At 44.2% G+C, this 26,029-nt stretch overlaps 1 long non-coding RNA gene across 2 annotated transcripts; it reads right to left on the bottom strand.

Moving 5' to 3' along the window:
• Window positions 1-6,938: 6,938 nt before the first annotated feature.
• Window positions 6,939-17,746, bottom strand: LOC146891224 (uncharacterized). 2 transcript variants are annotated; one of them, XR_015735319.1, is made up of 2 exons: window positions 15,123-17,746; window positions 6,939-13,604 (listed from the first exon to the last, which is right to left on the bottom strand). It is a non-coding gene; the product is annotated as an uncharacterized LOC146891224 (long non-coding RNA). The 2 variants fall into 2 exon arrangements; XR_015735318.1 differs by having other exon boundaries at window positions 6,939-13,258.
• Window positions 17,747-26,029: the final 8,283 nt, after the last annotated feature.

Genomic DNA, 26,029 nt, shown 5'->3' with positions numbered 1-26,029 from the left:
CCAGATTCCTCCACAGAAAGCTTACAGCCCAGTGTGCAAATGCTGTAATATTATTGTTAATACCATCAAACATAATGACAGTAATAGAATGGAAAAGAAACCGGAGAAGAATGGGATGAGAGGGGTGCTACAGGGAGGGCTAGGGAGGACTCACGGAGAAGGTAGCATTTGAGCAAAGCCTAAAATAAGTAGGAAAGAATGCACTGTGCAGGTCCTGGCAGACGAAACAAAACAGAATGCAGCATTCTAGGGAGGTCAGAATCCTGAGGCAGGAGTGTGCCCAGCACACTGAAGTAACAGCAGGGCATCGCTTTGGCTGAGACAGGGTCAGAGACATAGTAAAGTGAGCCACGGAGCCAGGCAATGGTAGCTCAGGCCTTTAATCCTAGCACCAGGAAGCAGAGGCAGACAGATCTATGAGTTCAAGGCCAGCCTGGTCTACAGATCCAGCTCCAGGACAGCTAAGGCTACATAAAGAAACTCTGTCTTGAAAAAATAACAAACAAACAAACAAACCAAGTGAGGCATGCCTGTGCTTGGAGCTCCTGATGTCCTCAGAGCAAGGGAAGTAACTCTTGCTCTAGGATCTGGCACTCCAGAGCCCAGTGCTTACTTGGAATGCACCGAGATAAAGCCCCAAAACCACATAAACCAGGAGTGAGGGCAGTGCTTGTAATCCCAGCACTCGAGAGGTAGAGGAACAAGGATCAGAAATTCAAGATCATTCTCAGCGACATAATGAGGTCAGCCTGGTATAATATATCCTATCAAAGAAATGAACAAAGAGAAAAGATCACTTTTTAGTAAGTTGAGGAGCCAAAGGGAGAATACTAGCAGAAAGACAAACCCAGAAGCAACTGTAGAACCCAGAGGCTTATAAACCAGCTTAGAGCAGGGGTGGGGTGAACAGGTTCCTAGTCTGTAATAGGATTTGTTGACAGACACAATGGGATGTGTGAAAGCTGGGAGGGGTGAAACCTTTCAGCTTGAAAGCCTGGGAGACCAGCGTGTCTAACTGCACGCTCTCACAGGAGGAGGGAGCAGGCAAACGGTGGATCTGGACGCGCTAAGTGTGCAGGACTGCTCAGGCCCACAGTGGAGAGTGAACTCCGGTTCTGGGCAGAAGCCCTAGACAGATGGACACACTAATGGGTGATAGAGACTGCACTGCAGGGGAGGACCAAGCATGGGCACAGAAGGGACACACTTGGGGAGGCTGCACAGCGGCAAAGCTAGCTTTCTTTCCACTGAATTCGTTTCCTAGGCTGGTATTTAAAAAAATCTTATATTATATTCAATTGAATAAATTTCCCACAACTCTTTCCAGAACAAGTTGTGTACTGTGGCAACAGTGCAGCGATCGCCATATAGATTTGACTGTTTAAGAAATGTTGAATTGTCCGGGTGGTGGCGCACGCCTTTAACCCCAGCACTCAGGAGGCAGAGGCTGCGGACCTCTGTGAGTTCAAGGCCAGCCTGGTCTACAGAGGAGTTCCAGGACAGGCTCCAAAATAACAGAGAAATTCTGTCTTGAGGGAAAAAGAAGGAAGGAAGGAAGGAAGGAAGGGAGGGAGGGAAGGAGGGAGGGAGGGAGGGATGGAGGGAGGAAGGGGAAAGGAAGGGAAGGGAAGGGAAGGGAAGGGAAGGGAAGGGAAGGGAAGGGAAGGGAAGGGAAGGGAAGAGAAGAGAAGAGAAGAGAAGAGAAGAGAAGAGAAGAGAAGAGAAGAGAAGAGAAGAGAAGAGAAGAGAAGAGAAGAGAAGGAAAAATATTAAATTGGGTTGGGGATGTAGCTCAGTATGTAGTTTGCCACACCGCATGAAGACCTGAGTTCAATCACCAGAACCCACATAAAAAGTCAGTCTTGGGGTATGTGTTCACAATCCCAGCACCAGGACGGCAGAAACAGGAGGATCCCAGGATCCCAGGTGATTGCCAACCAGCCAGCCTCAACAGATTGGCAGGACCTACTGAGAAAACTTATTTAAAAAAAAAAAAAAAAAAAACTAAGGTAGACAGTCCCTGAGGAATGACATCCAGGGTGACTTCTGCTTCACACATATGCCCCTGCACATGCATTAATTCACATGCATGTACACAGACATAAAAGGAAAAGTCAAGTTGCCAACAATGTGTCCAGCATTAGAAGCCAGTGAGGACAAGACAGCGTGCCTTCCCTCGAGGAACTTGGAGGGGGAATGACAAGTATTTGGTGTGTAAATAAACATGTGACAAAGACCACTTCAGATCGTCACAGACGCAGTGAAGGAACCAAAGTAGACCAAGCAGTGGAGAGAGCTCACGGGGAGTGGTCGCTCCACTGAGGCTTGGCTCACTGAACAGAGACTTCAGCAAGGGGAGGAGCTGAGATGCTATGCAGAAAGAGCCCCCCTGCTGGAGGAGAAGCCTGCAAAGGGAGGAGATGGGTTGATCTTGGCACTCAGAGTGAAGGAACTAGGCTGTCTGGGGTGGAGTGCTAGGAAGGGGAGGCCAGGGAGAAGAAAGAGGGAAGGTCATGTTGAACCTTGGCTGCATGGATAGCATGCTGGCTCTTGTTGTAAGGACACCAGGAAGCCACTGCAGATCTCCCATCAGGGGAATGTTGCATTTTGTACTGTGATTTTACTGTCTGCTGAGTAGAGAAGGGCCTGGAAGGGAGGAAGGGGCAGACCTAGAGGACGGTTGAGAGGGCAGGCAGATGATGGGAGGGCACAGTGGGAGAGGACTCGGGTGTCCTTTGAACTCATTGATGCTGGACTTGAGGTTAGGAATAGAGATGTCAAAGATACCATCCGAGTGTTGATGCTCTACATGAAGGAGGTTGATTAGAAGGGGGAAGTGGGGGCTGTTTCAAGACTGTTAAGTCTGAAATAACTATTCGTCACTCTGTAGTTCTGTGGATCCTCTCCACAATGTAAGTCAAGGCTGTCACTAGGAGACCATTTGCTGAGTGAATGGACAGCGGCCATTTTGGATGAAGCAGCTCAGAGTTTGAAGAGAGGCGCTTCAGGATGATGGCAGCCACAATAACACACTGGGAAGTTGTCTCACTGTTGTCTTGGTACATCAGCTCAAGCATCTGCAGAGGCCTTGTCAGACACCACCATCTCTATGCTACCGTGAAGAATGTGAGGCTCAGAGGCTTTGTGATTTATCAATGTGCCCACTCCCAGGGGCAGATGCAGGGCTAGAGCCCATGTCTCTTCATCCACCAACCCACACTGACCTCTGCCTGGGTGCTTCTGTTGCCAGAGAGATTCACTTTGGACGGGCCCATGTGATGTGGAACTCCCTGGGGTTCTGGTGGCCATGGCGAGCCGTTCGACTGAAGAAGTAAATAGTGAGTTCTGAGTGAAAGAGTCCATTGGCAGGCAAAGAGAAGCCAGAGGACATCTCCAGTCATGCGGGATCAAGTTTTGGAACAAGCAATGTCCCTTCCCTTGTCCCAGAGAGGCAGAAGCTTCACAGAGAAAGGGTGTGTCGGGCTTTGTGGCAGAGGCCAGCCAGGTGGTGTCCTCTGCCGTAACTCTTCTCTGGATGGGTGGATTGCATCACGGTTGATAAACCAAGGATGGGGAGAATAGTGTGTGGCACCTTTCCAAAGGGTGTGTGCTTCCAATGTCCCAGTTTCCAGTCTCTCAATTTCACAACTGGCTTGGCTCATTATCCTTAAAGAATTATTTTTAAATCTCCACCTCAAAGATAGGAATACAGATTTCGTTTTTGCAAACGTAAGTGGTATTTTTCATAAAAACAGCAATGATTAGCCCGAGCCCAAGAAGAATCACTAGGGCGAAGAAGAAGGCACAGTGGTTAAGATGTTGCGGTTGGAAGCTGGACTGCCTGCAGGGGACTCCTGGATGACCCTTTGCTATTTATGGGGCCTTGGGACAGTTGGTTCCTCCACGTAGTGGAGATAAGGGCAGTACCAGTTAGAGAGTATTACTGAAGGGCTGTTGAGCATCTTAGTTAGGGTTTCTATTGCTGCCACGAAACACCATGGCCAAAGAGCAAGTATGGTTTATCAGGCTTACATTTCAGCATTGCTGTTCACCACTGAGGGAAGTCAGGACAGGAACTCCAGTAGGGCAGGATCCTGGAGGCAGAAGCTGATGCAAAGACCGTGGAGGGGGAACTGCTTACTGGCCTGCTTCCCATGGCTTGATCAACCCACCTCCTTATAGAATCCAGGGCCAGCAGCCCAGGGATAGCACCACTACCGTGGGCTGGGCCCTCCCCCATTGATCACTAAGTAGGAAAATGACTTACTGTTGGATGTCAAGAAGATTTCCTCAGCTGAGGCTCCTTCCTCTCTGATGACTCTAGCGTGTGTCAAGCTGACACACAAAACCACCCAGTGCAATAGTTTATGAAAGCAGCTGGAGTATGACAAATATAGATATGAGAATAGGTAAAAAAAACTAGCATGAATTTATATTAGTATTATTTTTATAGCTGAATGTCTTGTTAGAAATGCCAAGTTTCTATTATATACAGAGTTCCTGTTTCAGGGGATCCGAAGTAGGGTTTAAGAACACATCAAAAGTATAAGAGTCTGGGATCCAACAGGACTGAGGTGACCTTTGATAAACCCTGTCTGCAGGGCATCAGTGCAAGGTGAAAAGCATATTTTAAGCTGAATTTGCATATGGTAGGAAGTAAAAACAACTTTATTCTTTCATATATATATTTGCTCTTTTATCTTTTATAATTTTATAAAAATATTCATCCCCCAAATCCTTGGATGAAAGGTGAAAATTTAGACTTACATGTATATACCCAGATTATGAACCACATGTGTATACCCAGACCATGAATCACATGTATATACCCAGACTATGAACCACATATGTATATACCCACACCATGAACAACATGTGTATACCTAGATCATGAACCACAGTGTATATATCCATATCATGAACAACATGTGTATACCCAGATCATGAACCACATGTGTATATACCCAGATCATGAACCACATGTGTACATACCTAGACCATGAACAACATGTATATACTCAGACTATGAACCACATGTGTATACCCAGACCATGAAACAGAGAGACAGAATCCTAGAGGCCCTCTTGCGATCACCTCTAATTCCCACACCCTACATGGGTCACAACTATCTTGACTTTTACTCATCTCTTTACTTTGAGGCAGGCTCACCTTGTAGCCCAAGCTGGCTTTGAACTTGGGATTACCTGTCGTGACATCACAAATGCAGGGGCTGAAAATGTTGGCCACCTTTCTTGGCTCAATGATGACTTTTATCTGATGCCTCTTGCCTGTTTTTGAGCTTTGTAGAAATGAGATCACAGAGTATATGCTCTTGTGTTTGCTTTCTTTCAGTAACTATTTTGTGTGTGAGGTCCAATCATGGTGCTTCACACAGAATTCTTCTGTGATCACGGCTGTAGAAGATCTTCTCACATACATATCACAATTACCTTCTACTGTTGTAGGAGGTCACTTATTGGTTCCCAGCTGCTCAGCCTCCAAACAACCACACAGAAACTGCATTAATTAAATCACTGCTTGGCCTACTAGCTCTAGCTTTTATTGGCTAGCTCTCACATCTTAATTTAACCCATTTCTATTAATCTGTGTATCGCCACGTGACTGTGACTTACCGGCAAGGTTCCATTCGGCATCTGTCTCTGGTGGGGCTACATGGCTTCTCCTGACTCCACCTCCTATCTCCTAGCATTCAGTTTAGCTTTTCCTGCCTATCTCTACTCTGTCCTATCACAGGCCAATGCAGATTCTTTATTCATTAATCAATAAAAGCAACACACATACAGAAGGACTTCCTACATCATTCTACCACTGACAGGCATTTGAGCAGATTCTAGGTTACAGTGCTGCTACATCCGTTCTGCACATACATTCATATATGCACATTGCTAGTTATGACTGCTGAGTTCGGACTCAACTTCCCAGTACTGAAACCTGTTCACACTCCCATAAAAAGCGTTGAAGGATTTCATTTGCTTCATAGCCTTATCTCAGTGTTATCTTCTTGCCACTTCAATGGCGGTAGAACACTGAGTTTTTTTTTTTTTAATGTGTTGTCCTGTCTGGGTCTTTCTGGGCTGCCATAGCAATAAATCCGAAGTTGATAAACAGGAGAAATTTGTCTCGTGGGTCTAGTGATTAGGAGACTGACATCAAGCAGGGTGAGTGTCTGCTGAGGGCTGACTTTCTGACTCATGGACATCTTCCTGTTTTTTTCACCCCCACAGGGCACAGAGGTCGCTCAAGGGTCTGACCCTGTGACCTGGCTAGTTTCCCAAAGACCTAGGTCCTGATCCTATCACTTCCGGAGCAGGGAAATAAGATTTCAATGTGTAAATTTAGGGGGAGATCTGAACATTACACAGCAGTAAGTTCTCTAGTGAGCAGAAATTGACCATCTTTTCTGTTTTGGCAAGTTAGATAGTCTTTGCATGGAGTATGCCACCGATTCTCAATCTTTTTTAGACCTGGTATCTTGCATCTTATATTTCTCTTATCATTCATAGATCACATTTTCCTCTATTTCTTTGCTATATAGGTTTCTCCCCTTTTCTGTTTTCCAACTGTTTTTTGACATTCTGTTCTTGTTGGAGCTGGTGGTAGCATTCATTATGACAGAAAATGAGAGAGAATAAATGGTTACTTCCTTCTCTCTGGGTAGAGCAGACTTCCTCCCCAAGGAGCAAGGAGTAGCGTCAGGAAAACATCTGTATGCTGGATCCCTTCTCCCTTCCACAGACATGTCACCTCTACTCCGTCTATTCTGACACAATGTGACATTTGTCTGCCATTCCCCAATTGTTCATGTTGATGTGCTTTGTTTCCTGAATACCTGTGTGTTTCTTAAGGTCAAGTGTAAGCGGGAAGTCGCTTGTTCGTTCCTGGCTGTCCAGACTAGAAACAATCACAAAGAAACTCTATTAATTAACACAGCTTGGTTTATTAGTTCTAACTTCTTATTAGCTAGCTTTTATATCGTAATTTAACCCATTTCTACTAATCCATGTATTGCCAAGTGGCTGTGGCTTATCGGCAAGGTTCCATCCAGTGTCTGTCTCTGGTGGGGCTACATGGCTTCTCCTGACTCCGCCTTTTTTCTACCAGAATTCAATTTAGTTTTCCCTGCCGAGCTCTGTTCTGCCCTACTATAGGCCCAAAACTGCTTCTTTATAAACCAATGGTATTCACAGCATACAGAGGGGAATCCCATTTCATCTCCCCTTTTCTGTTTAAATAAAAAGGAAGGTTTTAACTTTAACATAGAAAAATTACATACAACAAAACAGTTATCAACCAAGAATTACAGTTACAATATTTAAATCTACTTTATTTTTATCATAGCTAAGGAAAACTATAACTATTCTTCAACTCCATCAAAGACCCCAGAAGGATAAAATAGTACCTCAGTAAAAGAAAGTGCATTGTAAGCAACTTCCAAAACTCTAGAAGTGACAGAGACATCTCACTACCTGGGTGACACAACCCAAAGGTCTTTTGTAATGTTGCAGTACCCATCTTCAGCCTACTGGCCCATAGTATTGGAACATTTTTACGTGAAGCAGGAAATTTCAAAGACAGGTCTGCCTTTATTGGCAGTTTGTCAGTTACTTTCCTCTGTGTCCTGCAGAATGTCTGGCAGACTCTGTCATGAAGCAGGAACCCTGAAAGATCATCTCACCTTTAGGCAAGTTTGGCAGTCATTTTTCTGTGGGTCCTTCATGTCCAGTTCATACAGGATAACATCAAGCAGTCCAGGCAAGAATAGTTTCTTGCCCAAATGGCTAATCAACTTGTAAGGAGCCTCTTAGATGTCCATCATCCTCTTGAAGTAGATTGGTGCTGCCAGGAGCAGATGTGTCTTATGTCATGAAAAGTCCTAAGTTATTAAAACATTTGAAAGATCTGAAGAATAGCTATCTAACTGAAATAAATTTCTATATATCTAGAAAACCTAACTAGCATGACTATAAGCTTGACTATTATAGATAATTATCTATTAACCTGTATTTCTTAATTATACATTACATTTTTAAATGAGTTGTACAAACACAATACCTAATCAAGAACAGAAATACACATATAACAAAATTGGCCTTAAATTTGTATCAGTAAACCAAGATCCATACCAATGCAAATCTCTATAGCATATCCCCCTTTAAATGTAAACAAACATTTATAAACAGTATTTTGGAATTTGGACATAGTTCTCTCCAAATTGCTTTCTTCTTTTTTCTGGGCAAAATATTTTTGGGGGTGTCCACAGTGACCTTTCAGGGATCCTTAGTTCATCAAACCACATTAGTCTGGAAGGATTCCACAGGTTCTCATCCTCTGTGGAAACAAAAGAAGAACCTCTTTTCCAAATTAACAAATACTTAGGCCCAAATTCTGAAGTCATAATACCTTTAAAATATACATGCTGGTTTAGCTTAGTGGCCTATACAATGAAATGTCTCTCTGTATTTAGCTCCTTCACAGTCAAAACATTCAAAGAAAACACAATAACATGCATAATCCAGACTCTCTGTGCATATTCCATCTTTCCATGGCTTATTTTTCTTACTCTATTACTTTTTCTACAAGTTTACATTTACTGTCTCTTTACTCTTTTTATTCTCTCTCCCAAGCCTGTATATATATTTTTTAACACACTGTATCTCATTTAGAGGTCTTTTATGTCCGAGTCTGTCCTATGTGTATCTAAAATCCTTTTCTGTCCAGGAGCACTTCTTAAAATGTTAAGTGGCTAAGTGTTGTTACTAAGACTAAGGCTTCTTAGTCTTTTGGCTCCACCTAGTCAAACATGGTGGAGTAGAGGTCTGTTTAGTGTGAACCATGCTCACAGCCCCATTTTCAGTCACACAGCAGGACTATGCTGCCATTAAGCAAGTTGCAGCACTCTGCTCACAAACCCCATTTAAATGCTCTGTAGCCGGACTTCCCAAGAGTCAGAGCTCGCGGTACCAGCACAACCCAGGAAGCTGCTGTTTCAAAACTGCATGGATTTTTTTCTTTGTTTTTGTTTTTATTTATTTGTTTATTTGCTATCAATGAATCAGGAAGACCTCTCTTTAAAAAAAATCATACCTCTGTTTACTTCTAGCAAACAAGGCAAGAAGCTGCCTGAAACTCTGTTTTGTGTGTGTGTGTGTGTGTGTGTGTGTGTGTGTGTGTGTGTGTGTTTGTGTCTAGAATTCCTTTTCAAGCTTTCTCAGGTTTTTATGTGGATGTATTATCCATGTTGGTGTGCCCCTTCTCCCTCTGAAATCTCCTTTAAGATCCAAAACCACCCTGTGGGCAGCAAGACTTTCAGTATCTCTAAGACCCTGGTAAATCTAAGAACCTAGAATTCTGAATGTCTTATGATGAAACCATGAGACTGACCTTCCTATGTCCTTAACTTTATACTTTTTACGTTGGAGGAAGCCTGTGACGCTGGAAACTGTGTGCCCTGCTATCACTTCCCAGACGTCCCTGTCATCAGGGCTTCAGGGCCAGAGGCTGGGATCAGCGACATGTTTGAGTTCACAATCCACACATGACTCCTCTTCATCAAGCATAAAGAAAACTATGTTTCCTTCAGGAAAGTAGTCACTTACACGTTTTCTAGAACAGATGTGGCTTTTGCCTGAGAGCTTAGCAAAGAAATAAGCTAAAAATGAGTTTCAAAATTATTTTCATGCAGTAAACAAAGTGATTTTAGAACATAAACTCTTATGAATAAGGTATGAAAGTTCGGCACTGGGTGTGGAAGTGTATGCTCTAATCTCAGGACTTGGAAGGCTAAAGCAGAAAGATCAGTTTGAAGCTAGCTTGGGCTCCCTAGGGAGACTTTTGGGGTGGGGAATGTTATTATTTAAACACTCATTTGAAATATATGTATCTTTAGTGAAATCCAGTCACCCGCTTACCCTCCAGTGGCAGGCAGACCAGAAGTAATGCCTGAACCTCCAGTCTTCCCGTAAAAAGTTCACATTGATGAGCTCTTTCTCAGAAATGGAATGTAAACCTCCTTCAGAGATCTCAGAACTCACACAAGGCTGGGTCTTGATTCTAGGAGGGGTTATTTGGGGTTCTCTGATGTTCAACAAGAATGTGTCTTGTTCAATGTGTCTCCAAGTGTTAGCTTAGGAGTTAAGGGACTAAGTTTCTAGGGTCTGGGAAAATGGAGTATGTTAGTAAGAATCTCTAAACCTAAACTTGTCCAGAAGTGGATTTGGTTTATAATGTAACTGGGGAATTTCCTGGGAATGAGGTTACTAATCCAGGGGGAATCCTGCCGAGGGTATTCTGGGAGGCACCAAACCTCAGATGTTGGGGAAATCTGATTACAAACTCGAATTTCTTTTCATTGTGCGTGTTCTGTGTCCTATGGTTAAGAATCCTGATAAATTTACATTGTTTCTTTATGGATCATGGAGTAAAAAAATCCAAAACCAATACAGATTGAAAAGAAGGAGGAGGAGGAAGAGAAGAAGAAAAGGAGAAAGAAAAGGAAGAAGGAGAAGAAGAAGAAGAAGGAGGAGGAGGACGAGGAGGAGGAGGAGGAGAAGAAGGAGGAGGAGGAGAAGGAGGAGGAGGAGGAGAAGAAGAAGAAGAAGAAGAAGAAGAAGAAGAAGAAGAAGAAGAAGAAGAAGAAGAAGGTAAAAGCTCGTAGCCACTCACAAGATAACTCTCATCCCAGAGGAACTTTTGTCAGATCTTGGCTGTTAAATAGTTGTGTCCATCAGAAGTCAGCTAGCTAGAGTAACATGGTGGCCAGGGGTGAGGCACTGGGGGGAAGCAGAGTGTGGCCAGCTGCTGGGTGTGCCAGTCAAAATGTGAAGGTCTGGGCTTTCCCACCTACTGGATTGGGGCATATTAACTTGGGTTAATCCTGTGTCTTCACCTTATAAACCCAAGATAAAGATTTGAAGTCCAAACAATGAGCATGAAGACAGTTGATAACCAGTGAAGTGATACACAAAGCAGGGCTCTCACTTCTTTGTCCTTTCCTTCTGATCCTCGAGAGGAGCACTGCCTTCCACTCAAACCCAGGGAATAGCTCCAGGCATTCAGTAAACTTTTTCTTATCTACATGAACGCAATCTTGAACATATGAATGGATTCTGTCCTTTAATAAACACTTTTGAGTGTCTAACCCTTACCCATAGCCTGCAGGTCGCATGTATCCCAGGCTAGCTAGGAATATGAACCAACACAAAATTATAGACTTACTTTTAAAATTACAAGACATCATTTGTGTGTGTGTGTGTGAACTCAATTGTGTTGTTCCTGTGTGTGACCTTTATAGACAACAACGTCAAAAGATTTAACATTCCTGTTTGAGACTGTGAACAAAACAGACAAATATCTGGCATGGAAATACCAGATAGGGGAGAACCCCTGCCCAAGTGAATCACATGGAGGAGGTCGTCTGTCAGAAATGCGGGGAAGGAGGATGCAGGATTGAAGAGCGAAACTTCGCAAACTGTGGGTCAGGTCTTTCTGAGAGCTCCGTTCACAATTCCAAAGGCCGAATTCCTTAGGCGTGACTTAGCTTTCTAAGCTCCTCACTAAAGATGCGTCATCTTCCTCCCTGTTCAGCCATCACTGTGGTCTCCAGCACCCAGTAGCCAGGCTACGAGTCAGAAAGCAGCTAGCTACGAAGGAAAGTCATGACCAGGTCTGCGGGGCGGCGCTCAAGGTCATCCGGTCCAGATCAACCTGGGGAAGATCCTCCTACCCCCACCCCCAGCTAAGCTCACTGCCACGTTTTCTGGAATAAAATTGGATAGAGTCAATGTACTTCGCAGTCCTTCCTTGTTGGTACACGAAAGACACATTCCTGTCCAAACTCACCTAGATGGACCACTGCCAATGTCTTAGCAACATTGCTCTGGTGTTTCTTGCAGGGGATGGAATTAATCCTGGCATGAAACACATCCTCCTATCCCATAAAAGTGTTGGCTTTTTTTTTTTTTTCAGAATTTTTTCCTTCGTGTCTCCCCTACTATTCGATGTATGCGTGAACCATCCTTGATCAAGCCTAGTGAGGTTTCCATGGCAACATCACAGCAGGGCATTGAAAGTGTGCCACATAAGTCGGGGAGTTCACAACAGCCTCCACATGCTCTCTCCTGACTTTATGGAACCGTTGGTTTCTCCACCTCATCAACACTGTAACCGACAGATCTACAAATGGTACCAGCTTCTGTGAGACCCAAGTGAAAAATGTTGTATAAAACTGTATAGTCAAAGACAGCAGCAGGTTGTAGCTGCCAATCCCATAGAGTCGAGGTCTGTGAGGGAGACACCGGCCACCAGTTGGGGAGAGAAGCAGGGAGTGACAGGGTCTGCTGTGTACAGCAACAGTGATGGGGCACTTCTGATGGTATATTAATGACCCAATCAGTTCTGTCTTTTCCTTTAATCAGCAGCTGGACACTTAGCACACTGTGTCCAGATCCTACAGCTGGCGAGAAGTCATGGGATCTGGAATCCAATCCTTTAGGTTTCCAATTGAGCATTATTTCAACATCAGCCCTTATTCTGTGCTCTCATTCCTCGGGTCCAGGAAGGGATACATCTTTGAGGGGGAGAATTTAGTGACCCAGCAGGTTCTGTATAGTGCCTGCCACAGCTCCTGCTCGTCAGCTGCCCCAGGCCAGATCCAGCCCTCTGCCCTTCCCAGCTGGGCTCCTTATCTGAAGAAGGAGGGTCCTACCCATCCCTAGAGAAGCCCGAGTCACAGCCGTCTCCTGCTCCTCACCCTGAAGTCAACCCCTTCCCGCTGCCATCATCTGGCCCTCTCAGCTCTCATCTGTCCAGTTTTGGCAGGCTTCAACTTGTGATGGAATGCACAGAATTGCTTGTTTTTCTTCCAGGGTGACGTTGACAAAGATGACATTTCTTTCTCCTGTAGAAGTCTTCTTCACCAAACTGATTTGTTTCATAGGAAAAGACATTGCCGCAGGATTTTGACTAGAAGTGTTTAATCAACAGATCGTCCGTGGTTTTAAAGATGACACACACCGTGACCCGGCTTGTGTATTTACTGTCCTTGGTTCTAAGACCTAGAAGGTGTCAAGGTTTCATTGCCAGTCCTGCTTCCTCCTGGGAGGCTTCGGCTCCTCCTTCCATTAAACCAGTTGCTTCCCTTAACTGTGTCGAGTCCTCCTAAAACTTGGGATATGAGAAGAAAACTTGCTTTGTCCAACGCCTATTAAGAGACTAATGTGTCAGGCCCTGGATATAGCTCCTGGGAAAAGAGGCCATGAATTAGAAAAAGAGCAAGAAGGGGCATAGGGGAGGATTTGGAGGGCGAAAGGAGAAGGAAGAAATATTGTAATTAAATTATAATTTCAAAAATAAAAAGGAAGAGATAATAGGTTAGAGAGATGGCTCAGTGGTTAGGAACACTGGCTGCTCTTCCAGAGGACCCAGGCTTGATTCCCAGTAGCCACCTGCCAGTTCACCACACTGTCTGCAACTCCAGCTCTGAGAGATCCAGTGCCGCCTTCCGACTTCTGTGGGTACCAGGCAGGCAAGTGCTGTACAAACATCCATGCAGGTGAAACACCCGTCCACATAAGGTAACGAGAATCCTTTTGAAAAAGAATAAATACTACAGCGATGCATCTGACTTCAGAAAATGTAGCTGAACTTTGCCGAGCGCAAACACGGTGAGGCAAAGGAAGGCCTTGCTAAGCCTTGCACCATGTGATCCGCCCATCTGGATCCTCACCTACGCCTACCCTTCCTGTGCTCACGGGGTAGATTTGTTCTCTACTCCATCCACTGCACCAAGTACACGGCCTGCCCCCTGGGGAAGGCTTTTGGCAGACTAAATAACTGATTTCTTTACAGCCACGCTATAAGATAGGTGCCATTTGTTTTCCTTTTAACAGAAAAAGAGCGGCCGGTGACAGGAGCCAAGAAGCCTCCCAAGGTCTCAGAATGAGGAGGACCCGGGTAATGCGTTTCCAACCCTGTGCTCTCTCTCCTCCATAGCTCAGCAGCTCGCTGCGCCTCGCCGAAACTCGTGTCTCTTCTCTGGAAACTCAGAGGTGCGGGCTGGACGCTTCTATGGTCTGTTCAAACTCTAAGCGCCGTAAGCACAGCCTAAGGTGGACCTTGAAGCACATTTTAATCATTATGCCTGGGAGGGTTCCTATGGGCTTTTTTAGTTTTATTTTTATTTTAAAGCACGTGCTTCTTGTGCAATCATTACAGCGCCAGCGATGCTCGTTTAACGTTTCACTTTATTATCTATGTGTACTATTCCCAGACCTATGTTCTGGGCTCCAGCACCTCCCAGGCATTTTAAAAGTTTGTGACCGTCTATAAATCTGCCTTATCTAAGGGACAGAGTGAACCAGGCCCTTTACTCCCCAACACGCAAGTTTCCCCATCCCTATTTTTCTCCTGATGGCAGCAAATTTTGGTCGCCCTGCTGCAATCTCAAATAATCCCTTGTCTTGAGATAGAGAAGATGTTTCTTGGAAAGAATGATTCTTGATTTTTTTTAAAGCGAAAAACATCCTAAAATTTTTATGAGATACCATGTAAATCTATTTTATGTCTATACATTAGCAGTAGATACTAAAAAAAAATAAATTAAGAAATCCTTTCTAATCATGGGGCTAGAGAGGTGCCACAGTGCTAATAGCATGTACTGCTCCTACAAATGACCCAAGTTTTCTTCCCACAACTGTTCAAAACCACCTATAACTCCAGCCCCAGGAGACCCCTCCCCCCACCCGCAGCACACCAAAACTCATGTGGACATACACAAATACACATAAATTTTAAAAAAAAAGAAGTAACTTGCAATTACTAAAAAAAATCATAAATGCTTAGAAATAAATTTAACTAAAGAAATATAAGATTTGTACACACTGAAAATGACAAAACATTTTTGAAAATGAAAGATCTAGACATAAAAAAATCTTATGTTTGCAACCTAAAAACTTAATATAGTTACGGTGGTCACACTCTTCAAATTGAACTGTGTGTGCAACAAAACCCTGATTGAAGTCCAAGCTAACTCAGTTTGGAGAAACTGAGAAGCTAATACCAAGAATCATATGAAAATTAAAAAAACCCAGAATAGCCAAACTCACCTGGAAAAAGAATAGGTTTTTGAAGCCGGATGTTTTGTAGTTTTGAAGCTAAATGCAAAATCTACGTGATCAAGACACTGTGGTTCTGGTCCAAGGAAAACCATGCACAGCAGTGGGAGAGAATTTAAAGTTCAGAGCAAGCCTTTACTTTGATGGTCAGTTAAGAGTTGATTTTGCAAGGGGAAGTTCTTGAAGCAAGTCAAGTATTTTCTGGAAGGGCGGGGTCACGCTAATGTGGCCAGAAGCTGTGTGAGCAGAGGTTCTCATCCAGACCATGACATCACCACTAAGACACAGCCGAGGGAAAGTGGTTGCAGAGACATCAACAATATTCAGGCCAGGTAGAGAGCCCGGGGCAAGCACACGTGCTTTCCATTCAAGAGAAGGGACAAGGTTAGAGAGTGATGTGTCAGAGTGGCAGGCAAGGCTCTCACAGTTTCTACAGCCGCAGCGGGTCCTGTCAGTGTGAGGCAGGATAGGAAGACAGGGGGAAGCGTGGGGACAACAGGACGGGAAATGAACCCCCACTCGCCCCAGAGACTGGTCGGAGCCTCTCAACAGCTGACAACCAGTGATTCCCACAAAACAACAGCTCTGGCTATAAAGGCGGCTGACATATGAATAATGCTCCTTTTATAGGGAGGTTTTCGGCTGCGATTGTTAAAATAGCAATGAAGCACCCTAAAAGCCTGGACATTAGTAAACTTGTGTGTGGTCTTAATTGTCTCCAAGACATTTTCCAGAAATCTCACAAACAAGACTATTAACTTTAGTTTACAATGGAGACATTTCAACTCCTCCTACAACTCGGGATCTAGAACTTTACCTCACCAGCTGGGATCCTGTCCGTTTCACCCCAGAAGTCATCCTATGACTTCATTAGCTTTCTTAGCAAGTCTTTAAAGATGCCTCTCTAGAAGCTACTAAAATTGCACACAGGAGACCATAACACAGTGATGCTCAACCCTGTGGGGCGTGACCCCTTGAGGGTCGAACAATCCTTTCACGGGGGTCACAGGTCAGATAACCTGCATATCAGCTATTTGAAGTGATATTTTAAAAAATTAAGCTGGCCTGGAAATCAGAATGCAGAGCTAATCCACTAGAGGCCAGGGCATTATAACACACACCTTCAACCCCAAGTATTCTGGAGTCACAGTACCTTGATAGGTGGGGAGACAGAGAGAAATGCATGTCTCCTCCCCATGAGAACAAGAACAGGAGGCTTAAAGTCATGCAAGCAACAGGGAAGGGCTGGGCCTCAGCACCACGCCTTCTGATAGCCCATGGTACTTTTGGGGTAGAAATCATCATGCCCTAGTTTGGTTTTCCCTCACTATGATATATACCAAAGAGAATTGAATGCAATCATATAAACTATATGTGATAAGGAAGTAAGGACCCTCCAGGGTTGCCTATGTCCTGATTCAGAACCTGTGAATATGGCAGGTTGTGTGGAAGAAGGGAAATAGGTTACTGGTCACATTAAGGTTGCTAAGCAACCAACTTTAGAAGGAGCCGTGTATGAACAGAACCTCACCAGACATAGATTCTGCTGGAGATTTGATCACGGCCTTCTCGGCCTCCAGAACTGTAGAAAGGAATATTTACTCATAAGCCATCCTGCCTATTTTGTTATTACAACACAAATGGACTCAGATGATAAATGGGATATAATAAAATAGGAAGAAAGCAGACTACTGAGATTCACAGGAAAGACCCCTCATTGCTCCCTAAGCTCCTGGTTGCTAGGAAACTGGCTCTGGTCCTGGGTGGAGTTCCACAGGAGAGAAGAGGCTTCTGAGAACTCAACTTCTCAACCTTACTGAGCCAGTGGCTGATACACTTGAACCCGTTTCCTACCTACATACAAGGAGTCGCTCTCAGAACTGATCTCCCAGCACTGGACACCTCTGTGTCTCCAGATGACCCCGTGTATTTGGAAGATCCTACCCTGAAGGCAGCATGCCAGGTTGTGCTGCCAGGGGGTACACCCCGTCCCCCAGCATTCTCCACAGAATGCCTGGGTGTGCTGCTTCCCGCCCATCATCTCCAAAGGGTCCAAGTGCCCCGAGTCTCGCCAACACTTGGGGTAGGTGGTGGGTGGTTAATTAGTGCTAATTGCCAACTTGACATGATCTAGAATCGCCTCAGAGACAAACCTCTGTGCATACCTGTGAGGGAGTTCTGAAACTGAGTTAAGTGAGGTGTGGACACCCACCTTGAATGTAGACAGCACCATTCCGTGGGTTCCAGACATTAAAAAGGATGAGGCATGCTGAACAACAACATCCTCCTCTTCCTGTTTCCTCACCGTGCACACAGTGTAACCAGCTGCCTCCCACTTGGGCTGCCATGGCATTCCAACCTTGATTGACCGTACCTTCACACTGGAAGCCAGCTGGCAGCTCTTGTCATGTATTCTGCCACAGCAATGGAAAAACCACTAACACAGCATGTCACCTACTTGACAAGCGCCTTCATTGTTCTGAGAGGTTTCAGAACATTGATTGCGCTACCTTGGCCTTGTAGCAACTCCGTGAGGTAAGGACAATGGATGCTGTGTGTGGCGGTGACAGAAATAGGTAGGCCACTAGTCAAAGTCACGCAAGCTTTGACAAAGTCACTTGGAGCTTTGGGACAAAGCTGGGATTTTAAAGTAATGTTTTATTATAATAAAATACATATTGAAATAAAAGGTATATATATAACATATATAAAAACAAAACTATATTTATATATTCTTATATATTGTTTTGATATTTATATTAATGTTTATTAATTTGTTAACAAAACAATGAAACATAAAAGTATATATATATAGTTTTGCTGGTGAACTTTTCTTTCCTGGGCCCCAAGCAATGGGTGGCTTGACCTGAGGTAGAATTAATGGGGCAGAAGTTATACCCTACCTGCCTCCAGAAGAGGAGCTTCTTTCTTGGCCTGGTCCAATGTCTGACTCTCTCTGGAGTGGGCTCCCTTTTAAAAGACTCTGAGGCCCTTATAAAAAGCACTCAATTTGGCAGCACAGTTAGTTTATCAAGGAATCCCACATCCCTTGAAGGAGAGGAAAAATTCACAGAAACAGCGTAGGTGTGTGTGTTGTCCCTGTGGTCAGACATTGGCTTTAGATTTGAGCCCGATTGTTTGCTTTTTAGGCAAAATCTCCTGGGAATGGCCACTTGGTTCTGGCCGGCTGCCCTTCTCTTCTCAAGTCCAGGGCCTGGGTTTGCCTAAAGAAGATGAACAAAAAGGATTAACTACCAGGACTGAGCAGAACCGCTGAGCATCCCTGAACCATGGAGACTCAGTCCAGAAAGGGCCCCGGGCTCTACTACATGCTCAGGAAACTAGAATCCAACTGCCGTATGAGCTCCTCTGTCAAGAAGAAAGCAAGCTTCCTTCCACTCTCTGCTGTTGAACTCTGGCGTGATGTAGATGAGAGCCAAGGGAACGGGAAAGGACCCCTCGGGACCTTCCAACTGCCTAGTGGGAGGTTGAAGAGCTGAAGTCACAGATCCCTTCACCATAGTCAAAGACCAGGGGTGGGTGCTGCCCACTGAGTCCTACTCCCTCTCCAGCTCACGGTCCTGGTGCGGTGATGGCCTCCCAAATTCCACAAACAGGAGGTAACTATGAAGCACCCAACTATTCAGACAAACGCACTTACAGGGCAAAGGTGGTTTCCCCTTCTCTGCCCTGCCCTGCCCTTCCCCATTCTGTACTCCTGCCAGGGCTCGGTCTTTCTCCAGGCTAATGAACAGCTCATAAAAACCACCAACTCTGGCACCTGGAGACCAGGAAGACTGACTTTCAACATGAACCGAGTCCAAGTTTGGACCCTGATGCAGGACCTGAGTTGGACTTGGCCAGCCCTGCGGAGTCTGGGTGCTGTCAAGACACGCAGAGGGCTGGGGTTGCTCTAGATGGGCTGGCCCATCGTAACCAACCTAGGCCTCCCACAGACAACCCCTTTCTAGGTCACCACTTGCCTGGGAGACATGTCATGGAAACCTCCCTGATACTCAGTGCGTTGTGCAAGTTCTAGAAGGTCCCCTGGTCCTAGGGAACATGTATATGGGTTTGAAAGCAGACCCAAGAAGCTTCCTTATCTAGTGCCTACCTCTGGCACCCGCTATACCTTTGTGTGCGCTAGTGCACGTCATCCTGTGAGGCTCACACCTTGCCCTGAGACCGTCTGTGGAGCAAGAAGTGTTACCACAGATGTGTAAGGTAATTGGAATCTATTTCTTGGAGCCTTTGTGGTTCCGCAGGGAATCTGTTCACAAGAAAGTGTTGTAAGCGGCAATACCTTGGACTGAGCTGCCACTCTGCAAGTAAGGTGCCTGCCACAAAAGTATAAGAACCTGAGCTTGATCCCCATAGCTCACATTAAAAAAAAAAAGTCAGTTGTAGTATTGTGTGCTTGGGGAGAGAGATGGGTGGATTTCACTGGCCTGTGCTGTGGTCTAATAGGCAAGCCCCAGGCCGATGAGAAAAAGACCCTATCTTCTATTCAAATACTAACCATGACGAACCCTGCTTAACTTCTGAGATCCAATGAGATAGGCTCGTGCAGGGTACACAATTTATCCATATTCACATATCGTGTAGGGCGCAGGTATATCCGTAGAGGAGACCTTGTCTCAAAAACCAAAGTGGACAGAGACTAAGGAACAATAGCACAGGCTATGTTCTGGCTTCTATAGACCCATGTACACATATCAGTAAATATAATAATATAATATAACATCTATAACCTATAAAAATATATACTATATTATATATAACATTTATAGGATATAATATGATGGAATATGTTATATACTATGGTAGTTTGGTCTGCCTGCTCACCTTAACTTCCTCAGGAGGTCAAGAGGCTATTGTCCCTGGACCTGCTTTTCCCTGCTCCTTTTAGGGACTAACACTGCCATTGCCACAGGCTTGACGTTTCTTCCTAGCTCTTGGCCTTCTCCTGCAGACTGTATGCAGTCTGAGGAATATCTCTGTCCGTAGGAACATGCTGGGCCCATAGCAGGGCTGGCTACACTTTTCAGGGAGTTAATGCCTCTGCCAGTGATTGACAGGCAGTGAACGTGGACACATTCCCTAACCTCAACACCTGTTGGGTGGACGAGACGAGGGACATTCTATTCCACCTCCCTGAGGACCCCAGTGGGATGGTGAAGTGATCGACCGACAAGGGAATCTGCTCATTCAACACATCTAGTGTTTACCCTTTCCTCATCAGCCCACAGAAACCCACACCGTGTGAGAAAACAGAAAGAGGAACATTGGAGCAAAGGTAACTCCTTCTGTGTTGCATTAGGTTCAAATCCAGGAGAAATATCAGGGTGTGGCAAATAACTTGAGTGGGCAGTGGCTTCTTATCACTGTACTTGTGTAAATAATCATCAAGTGTTTCATGCCTGGAGGCCAAGAATGGAAATTTCGCCTTATTTGTCTTTGTTTGTTCAGTGCCTAGAACCTCTGTGCCACCCAGCAGCTCTCAATAAATACTGAGCAGAGCTCACCCAAAGTGCTCAGCTGTAAGGAGGACTCTGGCTGTGACCCCCTTCTCCTTGAAGCTGCCTTCCACTAGCTCAGGTAGTTACAGAATTGACCAGGCATAAGGGTATGACTGTAATATCAGCACCTGGGAGGTGGAGCCAGGAGGGTCATCAGGGCTTCAAGATCACCCTCAGCTACATAGAAAGTTGGAGGTCAGCCTGAGCTATATAAAGTTGCCTCAAAACAAAACAAAACAGAACAAAACAAAAGCAGAAACAAAAAACAAAACAAAGCGAAAAATGTTTTGGCGTCTCATTTTCTCTAATACTGGAAGAGTCAACTTCAAGTTTAAGAAAATTAACTATCCACTAAGGATCATCGAGAAAAAAGAATCTGATTTATGAGATCAGGTAATTGATACGCATACATATAAATATATATATTTATTTACTTATTTGTGAATATGTAGAGCTGGCTTTGGAGTTGGACACTGGCTCTGTCCCTCTATAAATCCAAGCATGTTGTTAAAATAAAAATTCAGAGTATCTGTCTCATGTCAGGAGCCATATATGGGACAGAAATAAAAAGAATTTAGAAAAAATTTTACTTTTCTTCATATCTATCATACTTTTCATTGAATATATATGTCTGTATATGTCTATACAAATAATGTTTAAGTTTTCCATAATGAACAATACATTTTCCTGCAGTAATCTTTGAAGTTTCCAGAAAGAAGATGGGGCCACACAACAACAACTCCACCTGGTTGCTATGACATCATGATGCTGACAACGATACTACAACACCTGTTTTGGGTACCAGCAGCTCAAGATGGTTCCAACTTGGTTAGCTGAAATGGTGTACATTTTTACAACATTCTGGCTAGACCTCCAAATAGGAAGCTGAGAAAAACCCTGCCAAATACTCAGAGACTATTTGCAATCATACCAGACAGTAATCTTAGAATTTAACCATCATTTTACTTTCAAAGGATCCCATAGAAAGAACATCACCCCCATGACAGCAAGGAGTAATTCTAGAAGACGATCTTCCCCTCTCCCAACAAAGTTTGTCCTCAGGGTTAGGGACATCATTTAGGGGTTTATTATAATTGGTATAGGGTTTGGGGGAATTTTATAGGCTCAGGGATCTCGTTGAAAAAAAAAGGAAAATTGGATGGGATAATAGTTTAGTATGAGCTTACTCACACTAATAATAACAGTGAGTAATAGACTGATTATTTGTGAGCTATTATTTATAGGTAATTACATTGGTATAGATTCTTGCATATTGATATAAAGTTAAATTATATTTAATATTATATGTATGCATGCTTCTCCCTCTGGTTAAAACATTTTTATTTACTGATATATATTTATCATATTGCAATGTACATTTCTACCTCTGATCAAGATACTTATACATTGTTTACATTTTGAGGTCATTGTCCTCACTTGTTGCACATTTGTTTATTGTATAATATTCTAATTTAAAGTCTTAGTATTTAAGTATTATAGGTATTAAGAATTACAGATCAATAGTCATCTATATTTGTCATACTTATAGTTAGACTAATCAGGTTCTTTAGATACATAGAGATTATATTCTGCATAGATAGGTAATCTCCAACCACTTCAAAGAGCTGTAGAATATGGCATTTAAATAACTTAGGGTTCTGTTGAAGTGAGACACAATTGCTCCTGGCAGCACCTATCTATTCCCAAGAGAATGTTGAGCACCGAAGACACTCCACTTGGAGCTTGTTTTCTTCTTGACAAAACTGGCCTTTGTACAAAGAAATGCCCATGCCTCAACCACTGACAAGATACATAGTTATCTAGAAATGAATAAGTAGGACTATGAAATCTTGCCAAGACATTTTCCTGCCTCTGAAAATGGTCTGTCAGTTATTCTAGGCTTTAGCCAAAGTTGGTTGCTTTAATGTTGCAAATGAGACTTTGTGTGATTGCCCAGGTAGCCAGTTGTCTCTGCCATTTATTGCACATTTTGGAAGTTGCTTGATTGCACTTCCTGCTTACTCAAGTAATATTATTTCCCTTCTCAGATCTTTGATAGGGTTGAAGACTAGATAGTTGTAGTTACTTTCCTCTCATGACTTGTCCAAGTTATTTATTATATAAGACTTAAACTAATTAGGATAGGATAATTACTGAATATATTCCTTCTGACTGTACATAATTTTGTATTAGGTTTAGAACTCTCTTATTTAAACAAAAGGGGGAGATGCTACAGGAAGTCTTACAGCCAGTGGTTACCCACCCACTGGGGCGTGGCCTCTTATACTATATATGCCAATGTAGAGCATGTGTCCAGCCTCCCATTTCCAGTTGCGGGATTTGGTTTCTGATCTCCGTCCAAGCAGAGGATTCTGATTATTTACCCCTAAATAAATAATCATCAATTTCTCAATTCTGAGCTAATGTAGAATTTCTTTTAAGCATCCTTCTTCAGACTGGTGACTCACTTTGAGGGCTCCTAATGATGTATTCACAGTCCACAAGTGAGAGAAGCCTAGAGCTGAGGCTACCCTCCCAGGCCTGCTGAGTATTGCTATGTGATGGGGACAGCATCTAAGATACTTGGTGCCACTCTAGATATCATTTCTCCAAGCCCCACTCACTCTAGATCCTAGACTCATTACTCGGTACTATCTCACTATGACATTGATTGTTTATAACAAAGAAGAATTCTGATGGCATCTGAGCAGAGGAAATATATTTCAGGGATCTGACTTGTCTCAGCCTTCTGCTTAAAATAAATTTGCTTAAAGAGAAGGAGGAGAAGGAAGAGGAGACAGAGGAAGAGGAGGAGGAGGAAGAGGAGGAGAAGAGGAGGAGGAGAAGGAAGAGGAGAAGGAGAAGAGAAGGAGGGGGAGAGGAGAAGGAGAAGAAGGAGGAGGAGGGAGAGGTAGGAGGGGGAGGACAAGGAGGAAGAGGAGGAGGAAGAAGAGGAGGAACAGGAGGAGGAAGAGGAAGAGGAGAAGGAGAAGAGAAGGAGGAGGGGGAGGAGGAGAAGAAGAAAAAGAAGAGGAGGAGAAGGAGGAGGAAGGGAAGGGGAGAGGGGAAGGAGGAGAAGGAGGAAGAGAAAAAAGTTGATGGCACCAACCATCAGGTCAGCAGACCATCCTTGTCACCCCTCGGTCTTAGATGGTTGGACCCTGCAAGGAGTCCCAGTTACTAGGTTATTAGGCATAGCCAAAGACCCAGGGGAACTCCATGGAGCCAGATGTGTCTGGCTTTCCACATGCTTGGCCTGAATCACACCAGGCAGTCTCACCTCCTCCCAACTGCATGCTGCCCCCCTCAGAGAAATATGGGGGAACAATAGATCGGGGACTGTTCTCTGTTAGGGCTGAGTCAGTTTCCACCTTCTTTGGCTGGTGAGCAGGTTGGCCAGCTCACATAGGTAGCATCCTTTTTCTCTTGGCAAAGGAAACTCTAGAGTGGAAGGAAGGGTGGAGGAAAGGGAGACAGGAACTTTTTTCCAGGTTCTTCTGCCAGGGAGTTAAAGTTTTCCTGGGAAATGCCTTTGCTGACTCTCATATGACTGATGAGAAATTCTAGGAGGCACCCAGGCCCCACTTTCTTCTCTTCCAGCTCCAATCCTCGACACTCTCACATTTATACATGGATACCTTCAGTTGAGCCCAGGAAATCAAATGTTGTAACAGGGCCCCAGACCCTAGCCCAACTGACTCCATGATGGAAGTGTTATTCAAGCCATAAAACTCAGCAAGTAGACAGTACCACCTGCCAAAATGAAAACAAAGACCTAATCCATCCAAGTCCATTGTTCTGGGAAAGTCTCTACATGTACTAAACTTGGTTTTTGGCTTCTCTAGTTCTGCATCTGGCTAACTGGTTTTGTTGACTGAAGTGTGTGGATCCAGAACATATTTTTTTTGTGCTTAAAAGGTCACCTGGATAAAGGTTTGGTGCTACACTGGGATCCTGAGTACCCAGTGTAGTGGCCAGTTTGCGAATAAAGATTTTCTATGGGCTTAAGCCCATGTCCGAATGGTCTTTCTTGATGTATACTCCACAACACTGGGACCTCTGGGTTCAAATCGAAAAGCAAATCCTTGAACAAATTAAAGATTAGATATGTTCGCACATCCTTTCAGCTTGATCATAGAACCAATTCAGTTTAGAGGTTCACAACCATTCATTGAATGGTTGAACCATTCAAAGGCAGGTCCAACTCCAAGCGTGTCATCTCAAGAGGAATTGCGATGATATTCTTAGGCGCGCACTTACATGTGTGAGCTCTTGAACTTAAAGCTGACTCTCCAGCACTACACACACTCTGTCCTAAAACAGGTTATTGCCCTGATTTAATCCTAGCTGTTGAGAAAAGTCAAAGAGCAACACAGGAGGGCGAGCCTTGACCACAAACAGAGTACAGCCCAGGTCAGGGAACTCAACGTGTGTTACAGAGACTGCTCGTGCATTTCCTAACCACCCAGACCCACATAATTACACAGAATCTATACTAACTACAACACTGTTTGGCCCATATCATAGGCATATTCCTAGCTAGCTTTTATGTCTTAAATTAACCCATTTCTATTCATCTGTGTATCACCACAAGGCTGTGGCCTACTGGTAAGGTTCCAGCATCTTTCTCCTTCGGCAGATACATGGTGTCTGCCTGACTCTGTCCTCTTTCTCCCTGCATTCAGTTTAGCTTTCCCACCTAGCTCTACTCTACCCTGCCATAGGTCAAAGTTGCTTCTTTATTAACCGATGGTAATAAAACGTATCTATAGCATACAGAGGGGAATCCCACATGCAAGATATAGGAGATTCACCAGGAGTTCGCAGGCTTGTAGTAGCATGGAAGTGACTTAAACGGTGGCTCCTACCAGCCATAATTCACATTAGCTAGCTGTGTGCATCACGGAGTCAGCGCAGTGGGCTGCCAGCTAGGACTTTCACCACCACTGTGACCTTGAACAAGACAAACACATTTGGGGTTTTCAGACTTCTAGCATTAGTGCCTCCTCACGCTGTCCTGGGGAAGCACCAAATGAGGTCGCGGGTGCCAAGACCTAGACACAGCCTCAGATGTTCAATGCCTGGCAGTCATTGTGAGCTACAGCTAAAGAGGAAAACTACTCTCCATTCTAGTATTACTGCCTCCTCATGCTGTCCTGGGGAAGCACCAAATGAGGTCGCGGGTGCCAAGACCTAGACACAGCCTCAAATGTTCAATGCCTGGCAGTCATTGTGAGCTACAGCTAAAGAATAAGACTAGTCTCCAATGATCTTTGCTGCTTCTCCAATAGGGTGTTTACCCAAGATTTGTTTTTGTACGTGAGGGAAGATGGATGTACATGGAATAAGGTTTTGATTCTATAAGACAAATTCCTTGAA

The sequence above is a fragment of the Myodes glareolus genome, chromosome 17, assembly GCF_982192425.1.
Source record: "Myodes glareolus chromosome 17, mMyoGla1.1, whole genome shotgun sequence".
NCBI lineage: Eukaryota > Metazoa > Chordata > Mammalia > Rodentia > Cricetidae > Myodes > Myodes glareolus.
This window is presented reverse-complemented; position numbering and strand designations above follow the sequence as displayed.